Source organism: Cataglyphis hispanica, chromosome 23 (assembly GCF_021464435.1).
Source record: "Cataglyphis hispanica isolate Lineage 1 chromosome 23, ULB_Chis1_1.0, whole genome shotgun sequence".
Lineage (NCBI taxonomy): Eukaryota > Metazoa > Arthropoda > Insecta > Hymenoptera > Formicidae > Cataglyphis > Cataglyphis hispanica.
Genome location: NC_065976.1, coordinates 1,599,585 through 1,622,254, shown reverse-complemented (window position 1 = coordinate 1,622,254; position 22,670 = coordinate 1,599,585). Strand labels below are relative to the sequence as shown.

The 22,670-nt window shown below is 35.4% G+C and overlaps 1 protein-coding gene and 1 long non-coding RNA gene across 5 annotated transcripts in view; one reads left to right on the top strand and one right to left on the bottom strand.

The window, feature by feature from the left end:
* The window catches only part of LOC126857999 (hemicentin-2), a 302,989-nt gene that overhangs the window by 168,197 nt on the left and 112,122 nt on the right, over nt 1-22,670 (bottom strand). The window lies entirely within an intron of this gene.
* The window catches only part of LOC126858031 (uncharacterized), a 73,821-nt gene continuing 61,562 nt past the window's right edge, over nt 10,412-22,670 (top strand). For all 4 annotated transcript variants that reach the window (XR_007688594.1, XR_007688595.1, XR_007688592.1 and 1 more), the window contains exon 1: nt 10,412-10,808. This is a non-coding gene — a long non-coding RNA (uncharacterized LOC126858031). The remainder of the gene's footprint in view (nt 10,809-22,670) is intronic.

Sequence of the window (22,670 nt, the reverse complement as noted above, 5' to 3'; positions counted from 1 at the left end):
TCATTCTCTCATTCCCGGCGCGCAGACAGGAAAACTTTAATAGAGCACGACTTCGGAAAAACAGCAACTTCCATCAGATACCGCCGGATATTACCGTACTCGAATATCGAATAGTCGAAATATAACCGAGATGCCCGGCTTTCCTCTCACCGAAAAAATCTAAACGAAATTCTACACAATGTCGTCGTATATTAGTTTTCATATTTTCTGAAGATTACGTATGCAAAGTGAAGCAATAACAATTGTTTATGTAAACGCGCGATATAAAACTAGAGCAGATACAACGGGGAGAATATTTTCCACATGCACATTTCGCAGAAATAGCAGGCAAAGCTGTTCTCCAGTGCCAAAGAAACATCTTGCAGTGTCTCGCGCATAACATATCCGCTTTAAGACCATAAAGGTGCAGGTATTTAATATGCGGTTAATATTTTATTGCGCGGAAAATTCAGAAAGATTTCGAGGGGATCGACCGCCAAGTGATGCGGCAAGTCACGTCAAATCTATCACGCGTGAACGGAAATTCAAAAATGTGCGAGCAACAGCCTCGGAAATTCACCGGAAATCGGGATCGCATCCGGAACGCTCTAGCATCCCGCCTCAGAGAGCACGTTCGAACGGGCTAATTCCACCGTCAATAAAGCGAGACCATCCAATTACAGGCGTCCTTTCGTAAAGTCGTCGATTCCGGGCGCAGTCGTCGAGATCACCGGAAATCGTAGGAACGCAAGATAAAGCGAGAAAAAGGACAGGACGGCGTCGGGAGGATCGGGTCGTCAGTGTGAAAAGAGGAGACGGAAAGAGAAAGTCGCACAAGAGAGAAAAGGAGATAGGAGAGATGCTTCGAAATTAAAGTCAACGAACCAGTTCGCGCTGGTTACACCCGACGCCAATTTGCTTTCGAGGGCTTCCCGCGGCCCTTTTAATTGGAACCAGATCGGGATTCAACTCGCACCAGCTCCGCGAGATTACGCGAGATTAATGCTCGACGGCGCGCTTGATCTCGCCCGAGAAACCGCGCTCCAACTTAACGTTACCGTTCTTCCAACTACTTTCGTCTTGCCTTAAGTCTTGAATAAACAAGATCCATTTTCGCGAAATTCACCTCACTGTTGATTGCGCCAATTTTTTACGACAATATCTAAACTATGCTACCGATATCTAATTAATGCCGTTATTTAATCATTGTATATATTCCGGTAAACCGTTTTGATTTCGATAAGTCAATATCGTTCAAACCGATTTTCAAAAGAATAACGTCAAAATTTCTTGGTATATATGAGATTACAAAGCGTACTAGTAAAGCGAAATCTATGTCAAACGTAGATTGAGCATTTTTTAATAGACTCCAACGAATCAGGTCAGATGCATAGAGCAATACTAGGAAAATGTTCGATGTAAAACGAAGACGAAAGATATAAGAACGAATATCTAAGAAAGAATGATGTTCATAAATGTGTCAGCATCGAGCGCCAGGTGCAACTGGAATATCCGATATTAATCTTAGAGAATCTATAATATCTATAGTAGAGATCTAATAAAATAATAAATTATTTCAAAACAGCAGCCTATATTCCCCCAAACGTAAATTTTTTCAAATAATGCACGCTTCTTATCATTCATTGGCCTAATTGCTCGATTAATTTTAATAATTTTCTTGAGGTTTTTTTCATGATCGTTTCAACATCAAAGTTCGCATCGCGCTTCTGCAAACGTTCGACATAACGTGCAATACATTCAGCGGAGACGTTTCGCCAAGAAGCGATAGCGAGCGGGTTGTCAGCAGGAAGATTGAAAGAGGGGAAGACGAGTAGAGTGCGCGTTATGCAAATCGCGGAGCGGGGTAGTAAAACGGAGACGAGCTGCTCCTCTCTTACCCTCCCTTTATTCTTACGCCCACTAACTCACATAAATTCGCTCCCCGCCTGTATCAACGTAGACACCGTTCCTTGTTATTCCTATCCCATTCTGTTTTACGTGAGCCATTGTCATAGAAAGAGAGAGAGAGAGAGAGAGAGAGGGGGGGGAGGAAGGGGGAGGGAAAGTGTTGGTCATAGAACGTCCTTGGACCGAGAACTCGCTCGTCCATCCTTATCCTGTCGTTTACAGACATATTGCGCGGATATATGGCACTCACGTTATATATGTAACCTCTTTTCCGCCCTCCTCGACACGCGTGGTTTGCGCTGATATACATATATCTCCCTCTCTCCCTCCCATTCTTCTGCTATGCACGAAGAGGAAGAGAAGCGCTTTTTGTTACGTAAATAGCGAATTGCGTTATCTGAACCTTCTTCCCTTGTCTTTTTCTCATCGTCACGTCACCACCCATTATCTTTTGACGCTATACATATAGGGCAGTACACTTATTAAATATCGGACGCGAGACCTTCCAGGCGATTCTTAAGCTTCACGTCATTTCTGATCGCAATTTGGCAGCAGACGCGATTACGTCGCAATAAAATTAGCCAGAATAAATATTTTTTTATGGATGTCGTTTTTACTAATCGTTATGAGTTCATTGAACTTGTTCGGATTCGCGTTGACATTTCATTGTTAATTTGAAAAACCGGACGAATTCTGAATACAGTCCGAAAATGATGATAATGAATGATTTCATATATTAACTGATAATATTATTCGTATTATATTTAAAAATTATGAAAACTTTTATAATAATAATATTTTTTTAATATACCGTCATAAAGAAATATATTTAAAATCTACTCTTAAAATCTATTAATAAGCACATTAAACATTAACATTTGTATGTTTTATATGTAATTTTATACTTCTTCTATAAAAGAATAGAGATGTAACAATATGACATAGATACACGCAAATGTTTTTATATCCTTTTTAATATTTATTAGAAAGAGCATAATACGTAGAAGATAAAAAATATAGTATAAAGAAACATGGTATAAAGAATTTCAGTTTTTAAATAATATATAGGTTAATAAAATATAGGAATCTATGATCTATTTTTCAGAGATAGAAATTTAAATATTTATAATTTTTAATATTAAAACGTAAAAGGTATTTTTTTTAATTCATTAAAATAAAAAATTCTATTTTGCTGAAAATATATAATATAAAAAAAAAAGATTTTGTTCAAGATATTATTAACTATATAATAAATATATCTCGCGATTTTTCAAAACACGTGAGAAAATCTTAATAAATATTAAAAATTATAAAATTTAAGTACACAATTTCTGAATATTATAAAAAAAAACGTATTTATACAAAAAAATCTACATACATTTCTTCTCTTCGTTAATGATTACGCTTGGAGAGATAGCTAAGTGAAACGATAAAAGTAATAATAAAAATCCACTGAAAATTATTTATGCTATACAGACAAAATATCCCGAAGATCTGCATTCCATTATTGTAATAAATATATTCAGCGATAAATGCAACAAATAAAGAATAGCTATTCTTTTGACACATATCAGTTATGAAGCTGACAAATTATAAAGAGAATGTAATAGATGTTACAGTCCAAATTATATTCCAATAAAAATAAAAATAAATATAATATTTAAATAAAACAAAAAAATATTCTACATCTTTTTTCAAGAAAAACATTATGAAATATATCTGACACGTTCTTTATAGAACGATAATTCCATTAAAAAAAAAAGAATGATTCTTGTTATTTTTTTTCGACTAAATTCCTCGTACAGAGTAATAAACGATCTTCTGCAGCTTTCTCGCACAAAACACGTTTCCAAAATGGAATTCCTATCACGTAGGCTGTGAAAAGCTGCCGTCACACGCGCGTCGAGCGAACGCAAATTCGGGCAAAGTTTACCCTGCTCGATCGGAGGGTGCCGCTTCCGCAGGGATATGTACGGGGGCGTAGGGCGCAATGACCGGACGTTGGTGCAATTAGGAAACAACTGCGTTGGCGGCCAGCCACTCGCTCGGGCAGATAATTGGTTTCCTCTTATTCCGTTGTCTCGATTGCCGCTCGAGCGACATCGCGAACTGTTAATTGGCGCGACGTGTATCCCGCACCTATTCCAACCTTTCTACTCTCAGAGAATAGAAAGAGATAAAATATAACAAGAATGACCGCTCTTGGTAAGTCACTGTGACGAAAGTGCACAGCAATCAGCGCATTCATTTCTATGTCATATCTCGAAAGATAATGAGAAATCCTCTCCCTTTCATTTTTCTCCACATAACTGTTGTAAATATAGATTATACATCTCAACGTTTATACAATCGATAAATACAAATCTCAATAATATTAATACAAATCTTATAAATTTTTTTTAAGAAAATTCCGAATATGTATTAGTTGTAAAAAATGTAAAAAAAATTTTCTAATTTGCAATGTATCCTGAAATTAAAAAGTTCGTTATATTAGCACTGACTTTCGATTAAATGACATTCAAAATGCGAAAGCGTACAAAACGTAGTTAAGAATATTAATCACATTCAGACCCCTTGTCGTAATTTTAATGTAAAATCCGTCTTAGTATAAGATGATGGATAGAGTTTAATAAACTTATATCAGGCGCGCTCCATTTTTTTCTCACGAGAGAATACGCTGTATAACGTTGCGTTATATATATATATATATATGTATATACATTCAATGCAATAAACATCGCAAAACTCTCGCAAAATTGGAGCATGATCCCTGTAGGATCGAAGACAATACGATATTTTTACGCGTCGTTTTACTAACTGGGATCTTTGTTCCCCGCAGTAAACAAAGGATTATCGTTCGAGGCACAGTTCCAACTCTGCCAGATTTATTTTACAACTAATATTTGCTAAGGGCGTTGTCGCTGCTTCGGAGGCTCCGTTATCCCGGAACGCATATCGCCGAGAATAGCAAGAACCCTATAGAGACTCGCAGTAAGAGGAAAAGTAAGAACTGGCCAGGCATCGCGTTTTCGCTGCAAGACGCTCCGCGATAAAGGAATTTATGTCGACGCGAGATTTACGTCCCCTTATGCTCTTACAACACACACGCACGAGAAGCGCTGGCACAAACGGCAACGTACAATACATTCTATTGTGTGCATACGTGTATATGTCTGCATATATGTATATATATATATATATATATATATATATATATATATATATGGGGTGTATCTAACGTAATCGAGCAACTATGCGCACGACGCTGCGCGAGTTTGCGGACAAAACCACGTCGCAGAGTTAGTTTGCATACCTTGTATATGATATACGTATGCATTTTGAAACATCTTTTCAAAAGTTGGCACTGACATACAAATATTGGGACGCGAAGCGTGACTTTTAAAATGGTTGCCAAGTACTTTGTCGTCTGATGTAATCAATCATCAACGAAATCTTCGACTGGTAAATGTACATTGAAAAGTCGAGAGAAGAGAAAAGAGAAAAAATAATTTTAAAGAATTGTCAATATTAATCTAATATTTTTTTACTTTTCTGAATAATAAAGTTCTGAACAAGAAAAAAAGTCTTATTTTATTTAGAAATTAATTTTAATTATTAGAGTTTACTTCAATTTTACTGAAAGATAAAAAAAGACAAAAAATATAGTATAATCCGTTTTACTATTGTCACTAAGGAGCAGTTTACTCCATTTCCGTAAGCGTCAGCTTTATCGTGTTTTACGATGCTTATCCGTCGAGAACATTTTGTACACCTATTCCTATATACATATAGTCACGCGCATGCAGTTTTGCACTCAAGAAAGAGAGAAATAGGGAAAAAAAGATGGTTGAACTCTTTGGAAAATCACATTCATTCACTGCACAGGCAACAACCGGCAATTCTTTCGAGCCACACTTCTCTCTCTCGTAGAGGCCTGCAGGGAGCGCGCGACCCTTTAACCGAGTTTACTTCCACCTCAAAATCCTCCCCCCATCGTTCTAACCACTCGACTTCACACACACGCCTCATTCTCACTCGATTTTCCTCGAGCATCGTTGGTCGCCTCTTGACTTCGACTCTAGCACGTTCCTCCAGCATGTCGGAGGTTTGAGCTTGCAGGCTTAGACTGTCCGCATGACGAAATGGGATAAGACAGGGCGAGACAATGGGGGCTACGCGAAGAAAGTGGAGTATAAACTCGTATTTAGGGAACGGGGAGTATAAATTCCTGTTTCATATGAATAAGAAAGCTAAGTTTATATACAGGTTTTATGTTACTGTCCACGTGTATGTTCAGACATAAATATTTATGCTCAAATTGGGTATGAATAAAATGTACTACATACTCCTTTGTACAGACGAATGATCAGAGATAGCGGAATCACTGTAGCAGATTCAGCGTCATTGGATATAAAATATCGTATATATAAAATAGCTTGTGTCCAGATGTAAAATAAGTACAGTTATATAAAGCGCCTCAAAGAATATTAAAAAAAAAAAAAGAGATTGGAAAATATAAATTTAACTTAAAGAATATCGATTGATACAAATAAAAAATAAATTATATTTTAAAAATATAAATAAGTTTCAGACTTTTACTCTTCCTTAGAAAATTCTCGCTTTTTAGAGCGTCTTTAAAAAGACGGGATAGAACTGTCAAACTAATAGGCGTGTTACGCAGTTGAAGCTTGCCGAGAAAGAAGAAGCTATATTGCTCTCGAGGGTCGTGCACAATTCGCCTAAAAACGTCCTTTAACCACTAGACGGTGCACTGGGCGACTTTTACGTAAACGACTGCGGAAACGGAAGTGCGACTAAGAGAGCCGGTTTGCCGGCGACGAGAGAAGTGTTGGAAAGGTTGGTCACGACCGTCGTAAAAAGAACAAGGCGAGTGGGTAAAATCACAGGCGGAACGGGGAACAACGCAAAGTTGCTCGCGACGGAGCAACGCGCTGCTTGCAAGCGGCGTGTAACCCGCTTGTGGCTGAGCAAAAAGAAGGAGGGCCCTCGCAGGAAAGCTTCATTAAGCAGACACCGAGCTGGGAGAGGCGACAGTGGTGAAGTGGAAGAAGCAGAGGACGAGGAGAGCGGAAAGAAAGAAGGAGAATCGAGAGAGAAAGAAGGGGGGACCACAGCATAAACTGTCCCGCTTTGTGCAGGAAATTGCGTTTTAATTCCCGCATTCAGAGAGAAGCGCAAAGGTAGGAAGGGGGGGGGGGGGGGAAAGAAAAGGGCTTGGTTACCAGCCGGCGGCGCTCGTATACACGCCGTACACGACCCTCATGCATTTTACATGGTCACCACCTGGCGGCGCATTGCGTCGCCCTGTGGTAAAGGAGGCTGCTACGAAGCCGAAACGCGGGAAAGAGCTCGCTTATCATCAACGACCCGGAACCATCTAGAGGAACTTTTATCGCGGTAATTCACCGATTCAAAAAAATAAAAAAACTCTAAGACAGAAGCAGCCATCCAGAGAGCGATCTTTAATTTTGGCAAGAAAAGCTTAAGAAATGGTTTCAGCAAAATCCGAAACATGTTCTTCCACTGTTTGTTAAGATTTTATTCTATAACGCATGTTTCATGCGTATCTTGTCAATGTCTCATAAATATTGCAATATTTGTCGCCAAAACAAATTAATTATAATATAAAAATAATGAACATATGTACAAGCGGATATATAATTTTGCCAAGTTTCAAATAAGTTATTTTTGAGTAAAAATAATTAAATATTATTTCTAATCGCACTTTTCATATTTTTATAATTTTTAATATTAAATTTTTTGAAGTCAAAATTTTGTTTAAATAATATCTATTCAAAAATTAATTGAAAAAATAAAATTAAAGAATTTTACGAAATCTTTTATACGATTATGTGGCAACAAGTCAAAGGACAATATTTTTATTATGTATTTATCTAAAAATTATCCAAATAATATTTTTTTTAATCATAAAAATTTCAATCTATTAAAATTATTAAAAAGAAAATTTAAAAAAATATACAAGTTTCAATTTTTGTTAAGATAATTAATTCGCGATAAATTATTAGATCTATGTGTTGTGCAAATAAGTCGATTGGATAACAATAAATAAGACATCAAGGTTTCCACACTCGTTCGAAATATGGAAGAATCATAAGGGCAATGTACAAAATAATCGTGCAAAAATACATTCTCTAAATCATAGCGTGCGACTATTTTTTCATCGTCAATGTCGACAATTTATTATTGGGCGGATCTTTAATAGTATCTAAACTATCGCGTATTTCTTTTAAATCTCAATGCAAATTACTTCCGCAGAAATAGAGAACGAACGTATTTTTAATTAATTTAAAGATGTATATATGCAGATTTTTTATCCAATATCAATGAATAAATTTTTCCACCGTTTTGCAAATTTACATACCATTTAAAACGAAATGAAACGTATCTACGATTTCTTAAATGTAATTAATGGTAAAAACAGCATCAATAAAGTAGCTAATTAAAAATTTAATATTGAAATTAATCTGTTTAAATTAATAGAGATGATTGAATAATATAATGTTTAAATTAATGTAGTAATTTATTCTTTAAATAATCAAACCAATCAAAAATTATTATTATTATTATTATTAATTATTATTATTTAAATAATTGCTCCATTCTTTTAAGAAATATTTTACATGCAATGTTTTATAAATTCCCAATTTTATATGCGCGTATTTTGTATGTATTGTACGTAAAAGATTATATACATTTGCGGTATCCATAATTACAATGTTATATAAAATCAATTATTGGTTAAATAAATAATATTATATTAATAAAATTTGTCGCTCATAAAGAGATTACGAATGGCTCTACAATTAATGTCGGCAAGCAATGTTTACTATGTTACTATTGATTAGATCAGATTAACTATAACTATGCATTTCATATATTATTGATTCTATTTTTTTAATCTATATTTCAAAAGATGTGAAAATAAATTCTATGTATATCTTTTTACTACAATAGCAAAATTTACTTTTTATTATAAAATTTCATGCGTCGATATATGCTAATTTTTCCTATCTTGATTATATAAATCAAGTAAATAATGTAATTTAAAAATTACGGAGAAATAAGTACAAAAAAATATGTACATCTCACTTTTAACGTATATGTGCAAAATAATTTTTAATTATATTATTGACAAATATTTTTCAGTAATTTATAACAAAATAAAAATTACTATTGCACAATATGTGAACAATATATTAACTTGCCATATAAATAATATACGAAAAGAAATTATAATTATTAAAAAATTATAAACTCACAGGTCGTTGTCACGCTGTTTTCTTCTCCTTACTTGTTGTGTTCATCTTTCCATGAAAAGTTTTGATTATCGATGATCCATTGTACGTAACTGAATGTCAATTACTATCGTTATTCTATCGGCGATATTTAAAATTCGACAATTGCACGATACTTTCTTCGACACTCCCGATATACATTTATTTATTCAAATATTAATCACTCAAAAAATTTCGCGGTACTTCCTTCTCTCTTTACGCGCGGCAATGTAATGTTGATGGAATATCGATTACCGTTATATATTTTCTCGCATTTGCACTCGCGTAATTGCAACAATCACTCGACACTTTTATTCGGCACTCCCGACGACATTTATATGCATGCAATCGAGTAACCGTTTTTTTCGAAGCGGAAGATTTGGTTAGATTAACTACCGCGTCGCTGCTTACCGCGCGACAAATGTTTTCACGTTCTGCCCGAGCCACGACTAATCGCGATCGAATAAGATTTCTATTAAATTGATAGTTTCACAATTACAGAGCAAGTAGCCGATATTCTAACGATAAATTTTACATTCCATTTTACATTCGTACTCTCGTACATTAGCGGCGAAATAATGTCGTGCGACTGGAGAACGCGAAGAGTCTGGGTTCGAGATCGACGCGAGTCACTGATCTAGTTTACACCGATATCCTTTAATACGTACGAAATACTACCGACCAATCACAACCATTCCATTCTTTAAAGGAATAGCTATGATTGGTCAATGTAGTACTTAATACGTATTAAAGTTTATCGGTATAAACTAGGCCACTTACAAGCCCGCCAACTGCGTTTTATCGCGACTAGTTGGCACCTTGACACGGCGACGCGTCACGTTAATCGCGCGGTTCAAATATCGAAATTCTTCGTCCATCGAAAGACAGTTACTAGATGATAGCAAAATTAAATAGTCGTGCATTCGGATTTCATTGTACGCGGTATATATATATATGCGCGATTAGTTTTGTACAGACAAGCGATGTTCTCGGAAGCGCGCGTTAAAACATAATATGAATGACATACGCAATTGTATTCACGCGAGCTCGCGTCTTCCCTTCCCCCACCACCTTACCCCACTGTTCGAGTCTCTCCGTGGAATGCGTATCCTTAAACGTAAACATGTTTACATTCCGATCTTCGCGCCGAGTTAATAGTACAAAAAACAATGGCGTTCCCGCATTCTTTCACTCATTCCGTCGTCGAAAGTAAACGAGTACGGACGCGAGTGAAATTTCGGTTGTTCGCGTAATATTTTTCTTACGTTAATATAATAGTAATTATTCTCACCGCGATCGACACGAAGTAGATATAATATACAGTCGTATCGTGAATATTAAATTATCGAAAAAAATTGCTAGTTTTTTTTTTTTGCCGGAGGGAATTATCGACGTATTTTCCGCGTTCTTTTCGCGTCAAAAGTGAATTGGCAAATGTGTGTACAAAAGTATTAGCTTCGAAAATGTAATATTAAATCGTATATCGCTCGCGTGATTATAATCGAGTGTACTTTCGCGATTTATTCGTGTGCATCTTCTTTTGTGGACTTTGGAAGTGACATCAATGGAATGGCAAATTTACATTTGGCTGACGCACAACAATTGGTGAGTAATTTATTCCGTAATCTTTTTTTAATAAGATAAAATAAGATGTCTTCAAATCATCAATTCTCTACTTCTATAATTCTTATATTTCAAGAAAGATATAAACAGCTTTACGATGCCGTGTACATTATGGAAAAATATGGAAAAAGCATCTCGCTGGAAAACTGTTGCTCATTTACTCAATGCTTACGGGCTGTCGTATCTTAATGATTGCAATTTTTATTTCCGCCCACGCAACGATTTATCGATCGTAAATCTCCACAATGTACACGAAGAGCTGCGACTTTCCATTACAGTCACGATAATTTACATAAAAATGTCCATATTCACACACAGCCGTGCCATCTCTTGTAACGCGCGAGATATATGTAGTAAATCGAACGTAAAATTCCTATATGCGCCAGAGACGGTATGATGTACGAATTTTGCGCAGTTACTTTAGCGGAAATTACAGCGAACTTTTTAGCAGTCCGCTTTAGCTTGCCAACGAAACTACAGCTTCGCCACGACTTTTTACCGTGCTTCATATTCTCGGTCATTTAATCGTGTCTGGCTATCAAATCGGATATACGTCATTACCATCATTTTATCACGTTTGCGAAATTTTCGCTGACAGTAATAACATACGATAAAAGAAGATTTTCTTCCCTCGTCATGCTTAATAATTTAAACTATTTAACGATTTTTAATTGATAAATTCTTTGAGAAAAATTGCGCTTTTTCTTATTTATATTTGCTATAAAATGGAAAAAAGAAATAATAATGCAATAGAAAATAACGCTTCTACATTAAATATTTTGTACATCGATAATTTTAACGAAAAAATCGTGTCAAACTAATAATGAAAATACGCTGAAGAGAACAAGGCAGTTAATTCCAAGATTGTTTACGGAAAACAATTACTGAGTTAATTGTGTCTGGGTTGGCTGATCCGTGCAAGCTTCGTTAATTCTACTGTCTAAGTACTTAAGAGAGAGGTGCCGAATTAATTTCACCGCGCATGTCGAAGGCGTGCGTCTCGTTTATTGTTGCATCTGTGCGCGTTTGAACCGTATTCCAGATTAAATACAGTTCTAATCAACTTGTATTTACTAAGTAGAAGTTTCGTCAATAAACTTATTAAATTAAACAATAAACAAGGACTTTTTAACGCATAGAATAATCGCTTGATGATTATATAATCATTATCATCTATAAAACAAAGTATAATTAAATAATATATTAGATAAAAAACATAAAGATATCAACTTTACTTAATAAAGTAACAATTCTTTTTGTGATAGCAAACCCTATTCTTTTCAATCATATTATTTTTTTTAATATTACGTCATAGATCGAATAAAAAATATACTCTCTCGAATCTCTTCGACGAGCTCTCGAAATTGATACGGTTGCATAATTTCATATCTCCTTTCGACTCTTTCTGAAAAATCTAAGAAAAGGAAGCCGTGTATATATGTAAATAAGCGTGTGTATGTGGGAAAAAAAGATGGGAACAAAGAAACGCTTTCGCACAAAGCGATTGCGCATCGGCAAAGAGAGGTGCAATATTCTTAGTGCCTCGGGGAATGCAGATTCGACGAAATAGACTGACCCGCAGGCGAACATGCTTCAGTTTGCATGGTGCGTGTGTGTGTGTGTATATATATATATATATATATACACACACACACACACATACTCTTTCTCTTCATTTTTCTATATTATTTCCACATTTTTTATTCGTACATTCTCGTACATCTCATGCTCTATTCTTATTTAAAAAATCGACCGGTTTTAGCCAGTTCTAGATCGCGAATGAAATTCCTATCATATTATATAACCAACAATTTTTCTATTACAAAAGATTCTAAAAAAATCATATATGTAAATAATTTTTTTGTTAGAAAAAAATAATTTCTTAATTTTTTTCTACATCTATAGTTATTAACCATACCCGTTTGTCAAGTATTATCAAAAAGTAGTCTTTGCCAGAGCGTGACCAGCAGGCAAGGATTGCAAGTTCTCTTTTTTTTTATCCTTTTCCTTTCGCGTTTAATCTTTTGCCTCTCTCGCCATACTCTGTCAATTCGATAGGCAGTGCCAGCTTTTTTTCCGTGTTTCGCACAGCGCAGCGTGGAATCATCGTTCTCGTTTACGGCCCATTCAAATGTTCCCGAAGTTTTCGACGCGGCAAGAGCAGGAAATCAAACATATTCGTATAAAGTGCGCTACGTGAATTCAATAGAGTATCGCTAAAAACTCTTACACGTTCGAAATATCGCGGCTGCGAATTGTGGCACGGCTCGCAAATATTCCATCGTCGCTTTTATCAATGCCATTGCGTTTTTTGTCATCGCACTTTAGTTTCAATGTTATACCCTTTTTATTTTCTCTCTATATTTCACGTTATTCAGCAGATATGATTATCTGTTCTCAAATGTATATTTAACGGCATATAGTATATAATTTCGTAATTTATTATTTTGCTTAACAGATATTCAGCTTGTAATATTAAAACAAAAGAGAAGATTAAAACAAATATCCTATTTAAAAGTTTGATCCTTCTATGACGTGAAATATATAAATCCTAGCGTATTTAAATACCTTTTGTGATTTATGCTGTAACATTTTAACGCTACTTTGCTCGTTACAGCTTATGAATGCCACTCCATGACATCGAGGTGCTTAAAGCATTTAGAAAATATATTCATCCAACAATAATTAAAAAATAAGCATATATAAGAAGCATTTCTCTTTTTTTTTTAAATTTTGGATACATTTTAGAAGCATAGCATTTTTCTTACAGATCTTTATACAGCATTATTACACAAAATTTCACATATGAGATTAAATATAAACTCATTGCAGAAATTACAAAAATGTGGCGTCAATAATAGATTATCTTATATCATTAATCGATAGAAAGAATGTTGCAATCATTTAGGATAAAAGTTTATCATGTACGAGAAATAATACAGATGATTTATCGAAGCGTAACTTGAACAACGTCGAGCGAGACGCCACCGTTTATTAGCAGAGGCGCAAATCTTTCCGAGTCGCTTGATGAAGGTCAGTCACTTCATACTAGGAGTCTCACGAGAACGAAGGATAAATAAAGATACACGAAGAGCGCTAAAGCGAACGGGGAGATAACCAAGCAAACTGTACATATATAAGGGTCGGCGGTGATTACCCTATAAAATATGTATTCCACGAGCGTCGACCTTTTCCCTTCCATGCGTCTCTTTCCTCTCCCCGTTTCACATGTGTTTTCTCTCTACCTTTGTAACCGACGTGACCATTCTTCGATCCCTCACAACAAGCCATTGACATCGAGCTATCGTGAATTCATTTATCTGCATAGGGTGTCTCAAACGTGACGCGTATCTTCAATTATAAATAGTAACCATCAAACTTATAGAGGATAACATCTACTTTCATATATATACTTTTTACCAAAAATTTAATTATTGGCGTCACATTTTTCTATGATAATTTTTTAACATTTTATTAATTTAGCTTCTAAAATTTAAGTTTTGTTCAAATAAATTCTATTTGAAATTGAAAGAAAATAAATAATATATAATTGTCTACTTATTTTTTTTTTTTTTTTAATTTAATTCAATTCAAATACTTCACCTTTAGTTAATTATATGTATATATGAATACGTATGTATATATATATATATATATATATATATATATATATATATATATCATAATTAAATTTTTGATAAAAAGTTATATAATCTCAAATTTGTGAAAAAAGATAAAGTAAGCGCGAGAGATATCTTATACATACACGCGTTATATGACAAACATATCCGTCTATAAGTCCTTATGCGCTTCACGAGTTGCCCTTCTCATGTCCTTTCAACCTCTTTTGGTCCCTGTTTACGACTGTTTGTTTCTGTCTGTCGAATCTCGGACCTTTTATCCACGTCACTCTTTTTTTCTTCTTGCTTTATCCTTGTGGCATATATCGCCCCCGCGGCGCTCTTTGTCGGAAAAGCCCCGTAGAGGACGACAGGGTGGATCGGCGGGGGTGGGGCGAGCGAGGGTTGCTATAAAAGAAAGTGGCAGTTTCGATGAGAGAACGGAAACTCCGATGGAAGAAGCGACGGCATATCCTCTGCCACTCCGGATGTAGGAAAGTTTGTATACGCGAGTTCACACTCTGTTCGGTCGAAAAAAAAAGCACAATGTCGAGTACCGAAAAATATTTTGCAGCCTCTACAGTTTCCCTCCTAGTCGGCTGACGTGATTCTCAAAGAGAATCGCGTCATGTGGAACAACATACGGAAATTATTTTTGGCCCATGGCCACGATTCCTAGTGTCTTTCGCCTGCGTGTCACGCAGAAATAACATTTGCGTTTGCGAGCATACTCGCTTACGCGAATTTCGTTTACACATTCCCGACAATATAAGGACTAGTACATATAAGTGCAATTAAAGAATTGTTAACGCTTAGTTCAATTTTCAAAAATAATGCTTGCGTTAAAAATATAACTATTATTTATGACATAACGAATATATTATTGTTTGTTTTCATTTTTTTTATTTAATTATTTTGAATAGATGTATAATGGAAAATAATAATATATAAAAGTTATTTATTTCAATTAATTTGGATTTTGGATCAACATTCCATATCTCAAAAAGAAATTCCATAAAAACATCCGTAAAAATAGTATTAAAAAAAAAAATGGAAAAAAAAGATGCGATAAAAGTAATTCTGATGAGTAGTTTCTCCTCCTCTCCCCCTATCCTCTCTCTTTCTCTTGGATGTTCCCTACATACATTATTTCGCGCGTATAGATGCGCACAAAGCGCAGATAATTTCGTTAGAACATTTCCCTTCGAAAGTTTGAAATCGTATTATTTCGAAGTCTTCGCAGCAGCGATATTGTCTTGCGCGTTAACACGAGCCGCTGCCGTTAATTGTAGCTAATAAGTTACGCACACGGCCAACGTAATATATCACAAAATGTGATGGTACTAGTGTGACAGAATGGCTCATCATACATGTAATTATTTGTTCTGTGCGCGAACGAGAGAGTATGCAGACAGCTATCGCAAGCATCGAATATTATTGCACCAGCGCGAATATTATTATGACAAGAGAATCGATCAAATTAAACAACAATGAAATATCGCGAACTATCGTGCTCTCGAAGTGTATGTATAATTCTGTCCGTCATAATTAAGCAAAAGTTTCTCGGCGTTGCAAGTCTACGTAATTTGAATTATGTCATAGCGTGAAAGAAAATTCGAATCTTTCAGCAAAATTATTTACAACTTTGCAAACGTGATTAAAAGAATTAGCAATATTCCCTCGGATAATGCGATATAAGTATCTGAATCGCCTTCGTGCAATCGTTCTTCCACTTTTCATCATTGGTTAAATTTTTCCCGCCGCTTATCGATATATCACGCAAGCAAATGACTCCTGTCGTGGTCGAGCGAAAATCTGTTTAATATTAACGGGAGGTCACGAGCGTCGGAAACGAGTCTTGGCGAGCGACGACATGGCCGCATCGAATTTAAATTCACGCGAATTTTGCGGGTTCGTAGAAAAATCCGTAGGAAAAATCGACGAGGAATATCTACATATCGACAAGATGCCGTAGACACAGGCTCGCATACTGAGATGCCTCATACGATATTCCGCTATCTCCTATGCGAGCCGCCTATTATATAGAAGGAAAAAGAGATCGTCGAGGTACTCATCGGAATATTCCGCCTTGGAAAACCTTGCGCCATCGAATTTCCTCCGGACAAGCGTTTATTTTGCACGACCCTCGAATCGCGACTTTCATCGGACGTAGATAGAACCTCCGTTATAATGCTCGAACGTTTATTGTAATAAATAGAAGAACAAATGTCTTTACTGCAGATAGATTTTTCGAGGCAAGGAATGTTTGTCGTTTTTTGGACTTTGAATAAAATTGTCTGTACCATCGCTGAGGAAAATGCGAATTTTTACAAAGCGAATTTTCAATGATGAATGTTTTAATTCAATCGCGTCGAAATGAATGCGCATACGCGAGTATATTTAGATTCTTAAAAACTCAATCTATAATCCGCCAATCGCGCCTGTCATCTAGACGAAAAATGATGACGCTGTTCCTGCAATTTACATTGTTAATAACTAGAACCGTCAACTTAGTGGAACAATATTTTATAAGTTTTTCATATAAAATAAAAAAGCAACGACGAACAAGATCAAATATTTATATAATCTGGATTTCTCGTAATATTTCATGTACATGTAACACATATATATATATATATATTTAAAATTTATTAATCAAGATATCGTCTGTATATTTTCACGAAAGTATAAATTTTAAAAAATTTTCATATCAATCGTTGAATTGAATTACATAAATATTTGTATTATTATCCATTTTCAAGTATATACAATGTTTTTTTAAAGCGCGTTAGATAATTTGAAAACTTTTATTTTCGCGATAATAACATAAAACGAGGCCATAGAAAAGCAGAAACATGTTTGTGCGTAATGTGCGAACGAAGAAATACATTTCGTTATTTTGTTCGCGCGCAAAACAACGCTGCTTATTCGGGGCACGTCAAAGTAATGCAAACAAATTGCGCGCTCTGCCATTTGGCGCTGATATGTGTCCTTCCAAGAGTATCGGACGCGACAAACTCTTAATAACGCGGATATCATGACGAATATTCGGAGAAGTCGGTGCGTTGCAAGAAATTCATTCAAGCGGGCAAGATCGCGCGAAGTAATGCCCCTGACACAGTTTCGCTCCACATGACAGAATATGTAGAGCTCTCAGGCTCACATTTGTCGAGGCGATGAATATTTTAGCATCTAACCCGTTGACGATATCATGTCGCCCTAAGAAAAGATTCACATCGTAAGAGATTCGCTTTATCCCCGACGCGACGCTTTGGTAAGGGGGAAAGCAATTCTCACGGATCGAAACACGAGAAAGAAAATGGACGAGCAAATATCGCCAAACATTCGCCGAGAAAAACAATTGGTAGCGATCGAATAATCGAGCTTGCGAGTTGTTTAAATATAAAATATTTGAGATTGATTAGCGTTAAATACACATATAACTAAACAGTGAATTTAAAAAGATTAACACATACACATTTAATATATATATATATATATTTCAATTCGATACAACTTAAATAATAAGAATAATTTACATATGAAATATTAGCCAAAGTTTCTAATAATGTTTAAAAATTAATTTTAAAAGTCTTGCGTTTATTAAAAAGATTAGTAAACAGTCATTTATATCGCGTAAAGAGATATAAATGTGACTAATTTGAAATTGTTGCTGAAGAATACATTGATAATGTTAGAAAACGACAATGAGATATAACTGCTCATTAATTTCAAATGCCCAGACCACCTAAAGCGACCAGGCTAAGTAGTCGTTCTTTCTTGAGAGTATATGTCTTAGTCTTTGCGGGGGGAGGCGATTACGAGACTAGTTTGTCACGCGATGGCAGGAATCACGAAATCCCATCGATCTTTAGAAACCCAACTGTGTCCAACAGCGTCCGGGATGTCATGTATCATACAATCGTATGCAGATGTCATGCTCAATGATTACAGTCGCATCACATCGTTCAGAATCGATCACAATCTATTAAATATCTATTAGCACTTTCGAAAATGTCATTGTTAATTAATTGAACTTTAACAACTATCGTATCGGATCAATATATACAACAAAACGCGCTTGTAAACCATGTAATCAATATATGAATGACATTTATACCTGATGCATCTATAGAAACGTGTTCATAGTAATCATAAATTTCAGATTACAATGAGACACTCCATATATATATATATATATATATATATATGTATGTATGTATGTATGTATGTATGCATGTATGTATGAAGTGTCTCATTGTAATCTGAAATTTATGATTACTATGAACATGTTTCTATCAGGCCGGAAAAAACTCTGACTCGACAGTTGCATCGATCCGGAGAGGAATCACCTATGCGACACAAAGGGGTATCGGTCCGTAGCAACGATCGAGTCGAACGGGCAGCGTAACTCGCTTCCGATATCTTCTGTGTGCTGCCGTTCGCTTTCAGGGCGCTACGTGAACTTTATAACTTCGAAGGAAGCCGAGAAAGAGGAGATGGGTGGCAACAAAGCAGAAATTCTGCTGCGACGCTGTCGTATTCGTTTCACGTACTTCTCGGTGGACCACATAGATCGCTTGTCGCGTGGATCAATCTTTCTCGTGCACCGGAACAACGTCGAAGTAATTCCGCCGGAACGGTCAAGGTGGGACTGCAAGAAGAAAGATAGGGTTTTCGTACGAACTCGTTAGTTTTGCCCATCGAATACGTTTCGCTTCGCCAAAATCTTTGACTTATCGTTGTTTATGTTTTCGCCGATGACATAAATATGCCCAAGATTTTATCTCTGAAATTTTTCAATTATTGATTTCGAATTATTGTGAAGATTAATAATATTGCAAATTAGGTGCATAATATTTTTCTGAAATTTCTAATATAATTCTATGCAGATTAAATCATTTTCTCTTAAATAATTTATTTGAAACGCTTAAACACGAAAAAAATACGAAATATATATTTCGCGATAAAAGTTACTACTTTTGTGTGGTCCTTATTGCATTGTCACAGCACTCTGACCATCAGATCTTAGAGACACTTAAGAAAGGGAAACTGCCGACTAACAGATCCTACCAGCTGAGCAAGACCCGATTACGTCTGGACATTTAAGCCGGGCCTTAATCATTTAATCCATCGACATAGATCTCTTTGTGCCGGTACAATAGGTCAAGTCTGACTCGAACGGGCCGTAACTACTTTCGATGCCGTTCAAGTACCTCCATGTAGCTACCGCTATCCTTAATCGGATCTTCGTAACTTTTGCGAGTCAAAACTAAAATCGGCTCTCGAAAGAAACGAAGGATTTTAAAGTGAGCAAGGAGGAAACGTGAGAAACGCGAAAAATCTTGATTCTACTTAATTCAAAGTCAACATCGCGGCACAGTTTGCATAAAAAAAAAAAAAAATATATCGATGCCACACGCTTCCTTTCTCTTACACACGCGTACATATATGGCAAGAGAATGATAATCTATATTTTTATCAGTATTTCTAGTAAATATAGATTCGACAACGTTACGTATTATGGATATACATAATTATTTAAAAATATATTAATAAAATTTCATATGTTTTTACCCCTAAATTTATTTTCAACAAAAGTCATTGTGTAAAAGTCAAGCATCCATTAAAACATTTCTATTGAATTCAAAGTTTCTACTGAATAAAATGGTTTTTGTATAACATCTGCAGAGGACATTTTTCAATCTTCTAATGCTATTCCATTTAAACAGCGAACGATTTAATCATAGAATCTCTTAAAATAGACTTCAATCAAGGAACAGTGTATTCTCTCCGAGAATTCGCAATTTCCCGAAGCGACAACTGCAGTCGGAAAAAGGTGGATGAAAGTGAAATCGAATAGGACGGTCACGGTGCGCCGGAGCCGCCCTACATTTTCTGATACATGCGAAACTTGAAAATCGCGTCGCACGCTGTAAGTGGGTTGAAAATACGTCCAATGTCAACAATCACAACCTGTAAAGTCGACCTCGTAAATTATCGAATATGCGCGCGCGTGGAAGGAATGGGAGAAATCTCGACGATGCGTCGTAAAGTTTCAACCATCGATATCGGTCGATCGTTTCTCGTGCCGTTAATCCACGATTCACCAAACTTTTTACGATGCAATTGCTGCTATCGGTCCTCCTATGCGACCGGAACGAGCGAATAAATGTGCAAATGAGAGCATCGTCCGCAATACGTGGCCATTGTACGGGAGAAAAGCGAAAATTTCCAAGCTTTTCCGCTACTGAAAAAACCGTCGCCGCGCACTTCAATGTAACAGATGTTTGATATATTCAGATTCTAAGTATGAGTACTCGGGGGCCTAGTAATCAAATTTTCAATCAGCATGCATAGAATATGACGACCGCAACCGGCTAATCAATTATGCAATATCCGAGATATCGTGCAGTTTCTCTGAATTAGAAATACTAAAAATAAAGATTATTGATATTTTCGATATTAAAGTATAAATTATGAGTTATGTGCGATTTTGAAAATTGTTAGATTTCGATAAATTTATGCTACAAATAGATATAATAGAAATTTAATTATTTATTTTTTAGTTAATTTAAAATTATATACTATATTCGGTTTAAAGTTTATATAATAAGTAACAAATTTAATATAATAATTTATATATAATAAATTATATATAATTAAGATATTTAATGTTTAAAAATCAAAAAAAAAATTTTTTTAAATTAAAGAAAAGATCGAGAAATAAGTAACAATAAGAAAGACTTCTAGAATATCTAACACACTGAACATAAAAAAATGAGGACGCATTGATAGAAATAGACACTATTGTATAAACGTGTATATGTATCTTTCAAGGATATTATAAAGTAGAGTACCTCGTTTCGTTACCTATTACATCACACAACATAATGTTCTGCGCTTACGTGATGCGCATTAGGGTCGCATTCTAAATTATTCGGCAAACGCCGATGGCTATTCTCACAAATGCGAGTTTCGAGCTATATGTGGCATGTATCGAGCGAGCGAAAGAGAGACAGAGAGAGTTACATCTTTTGATGTAATTACAAGTTGTGTAGTTTCTAGAAGCGTAGTTCTCACGAGGGAGAAGGCATCGAATGAATAGTAATAATCGAGGGCTACGAAATTCAGAGGCATTTGCATACTTTTATCTCCGATAAGTGACGGAGAACAAAAAATATAAAGAATGAAAAAGAAATATATGAAGAAAGACAAATGAAGAACCGGGATTGTGCTTGGAAGCGCATTTTCTTCATCCATGATGATCGTATAGCTCTACACTTCAGAAAAAAAATATCTAATAAGTAAAGAAAATTACTTGATTTTTAATTTATATAAGAACCTAAATTCTCAAAAAAAATTAAAGATTTTTTTTTTTAATAAATTAAATCGCAGTAACGAAATAGATGCAAACATATCTCATCTCTATATGTTGATTATTATATTTATAATAACAGAGTAATTTCATTGAACAGCCTGTATGGTTTAATATGAATTAAAATTCCGCTCTGTAAATACAATAGAAATAATTGTCGTTTCAAAAATTATGCTTTGAAACGTTCGTGCAATTTGCAAGAGGTGTACTAAAAAATAATCCTCGTCATCGATGATACTTAACATATACATGTAAGATGGCATGTTATTCTAAAAGAGACGGTGAAAAGGGTAGAAAAGGCGAAGAAGGAGCTGACAGAAGTACATTCTCGCTCTTTGAACTTTCATTGACTCGCGAAACCGTCCACCTCTGCCGCTTTTTGCGCACGTTTCACTCGACTCGACGCATTGTTGGTTAGTCAGAAACGCGAAAAGCTTTTCACGCTTTTAGCGCTTAAGAACTCCTAGAATAATAATCAACATTTGTATAAATATTTCTCTTAATACTATAACGTTAAATGTGTGTATGTGAAATGTCAGTCGGATAATTTACTGCGTAAAAATTTACAAACAAAAAAATACGCTCTGTTTTCTTTATTTGCATTTGATCCGAGAAATCATATCGTTATCAAGTTGCATTCACCTTAACTCTATTAGCTCAAATTTTGATAAGCACATCCAAAAGAGTACGAAAAAAAGAAACATGCAGTTCTCGTTGCGAAATATCTGCATTTCATCTGCAGCTATCGAATAAAAACAGTGTATTCTCGGAAGTATAACACGGGGAAATGCGTAACGAGACATGCGTAGCCAGGTTGTTCATATATTTCTTCAAGTGCATCTCCAA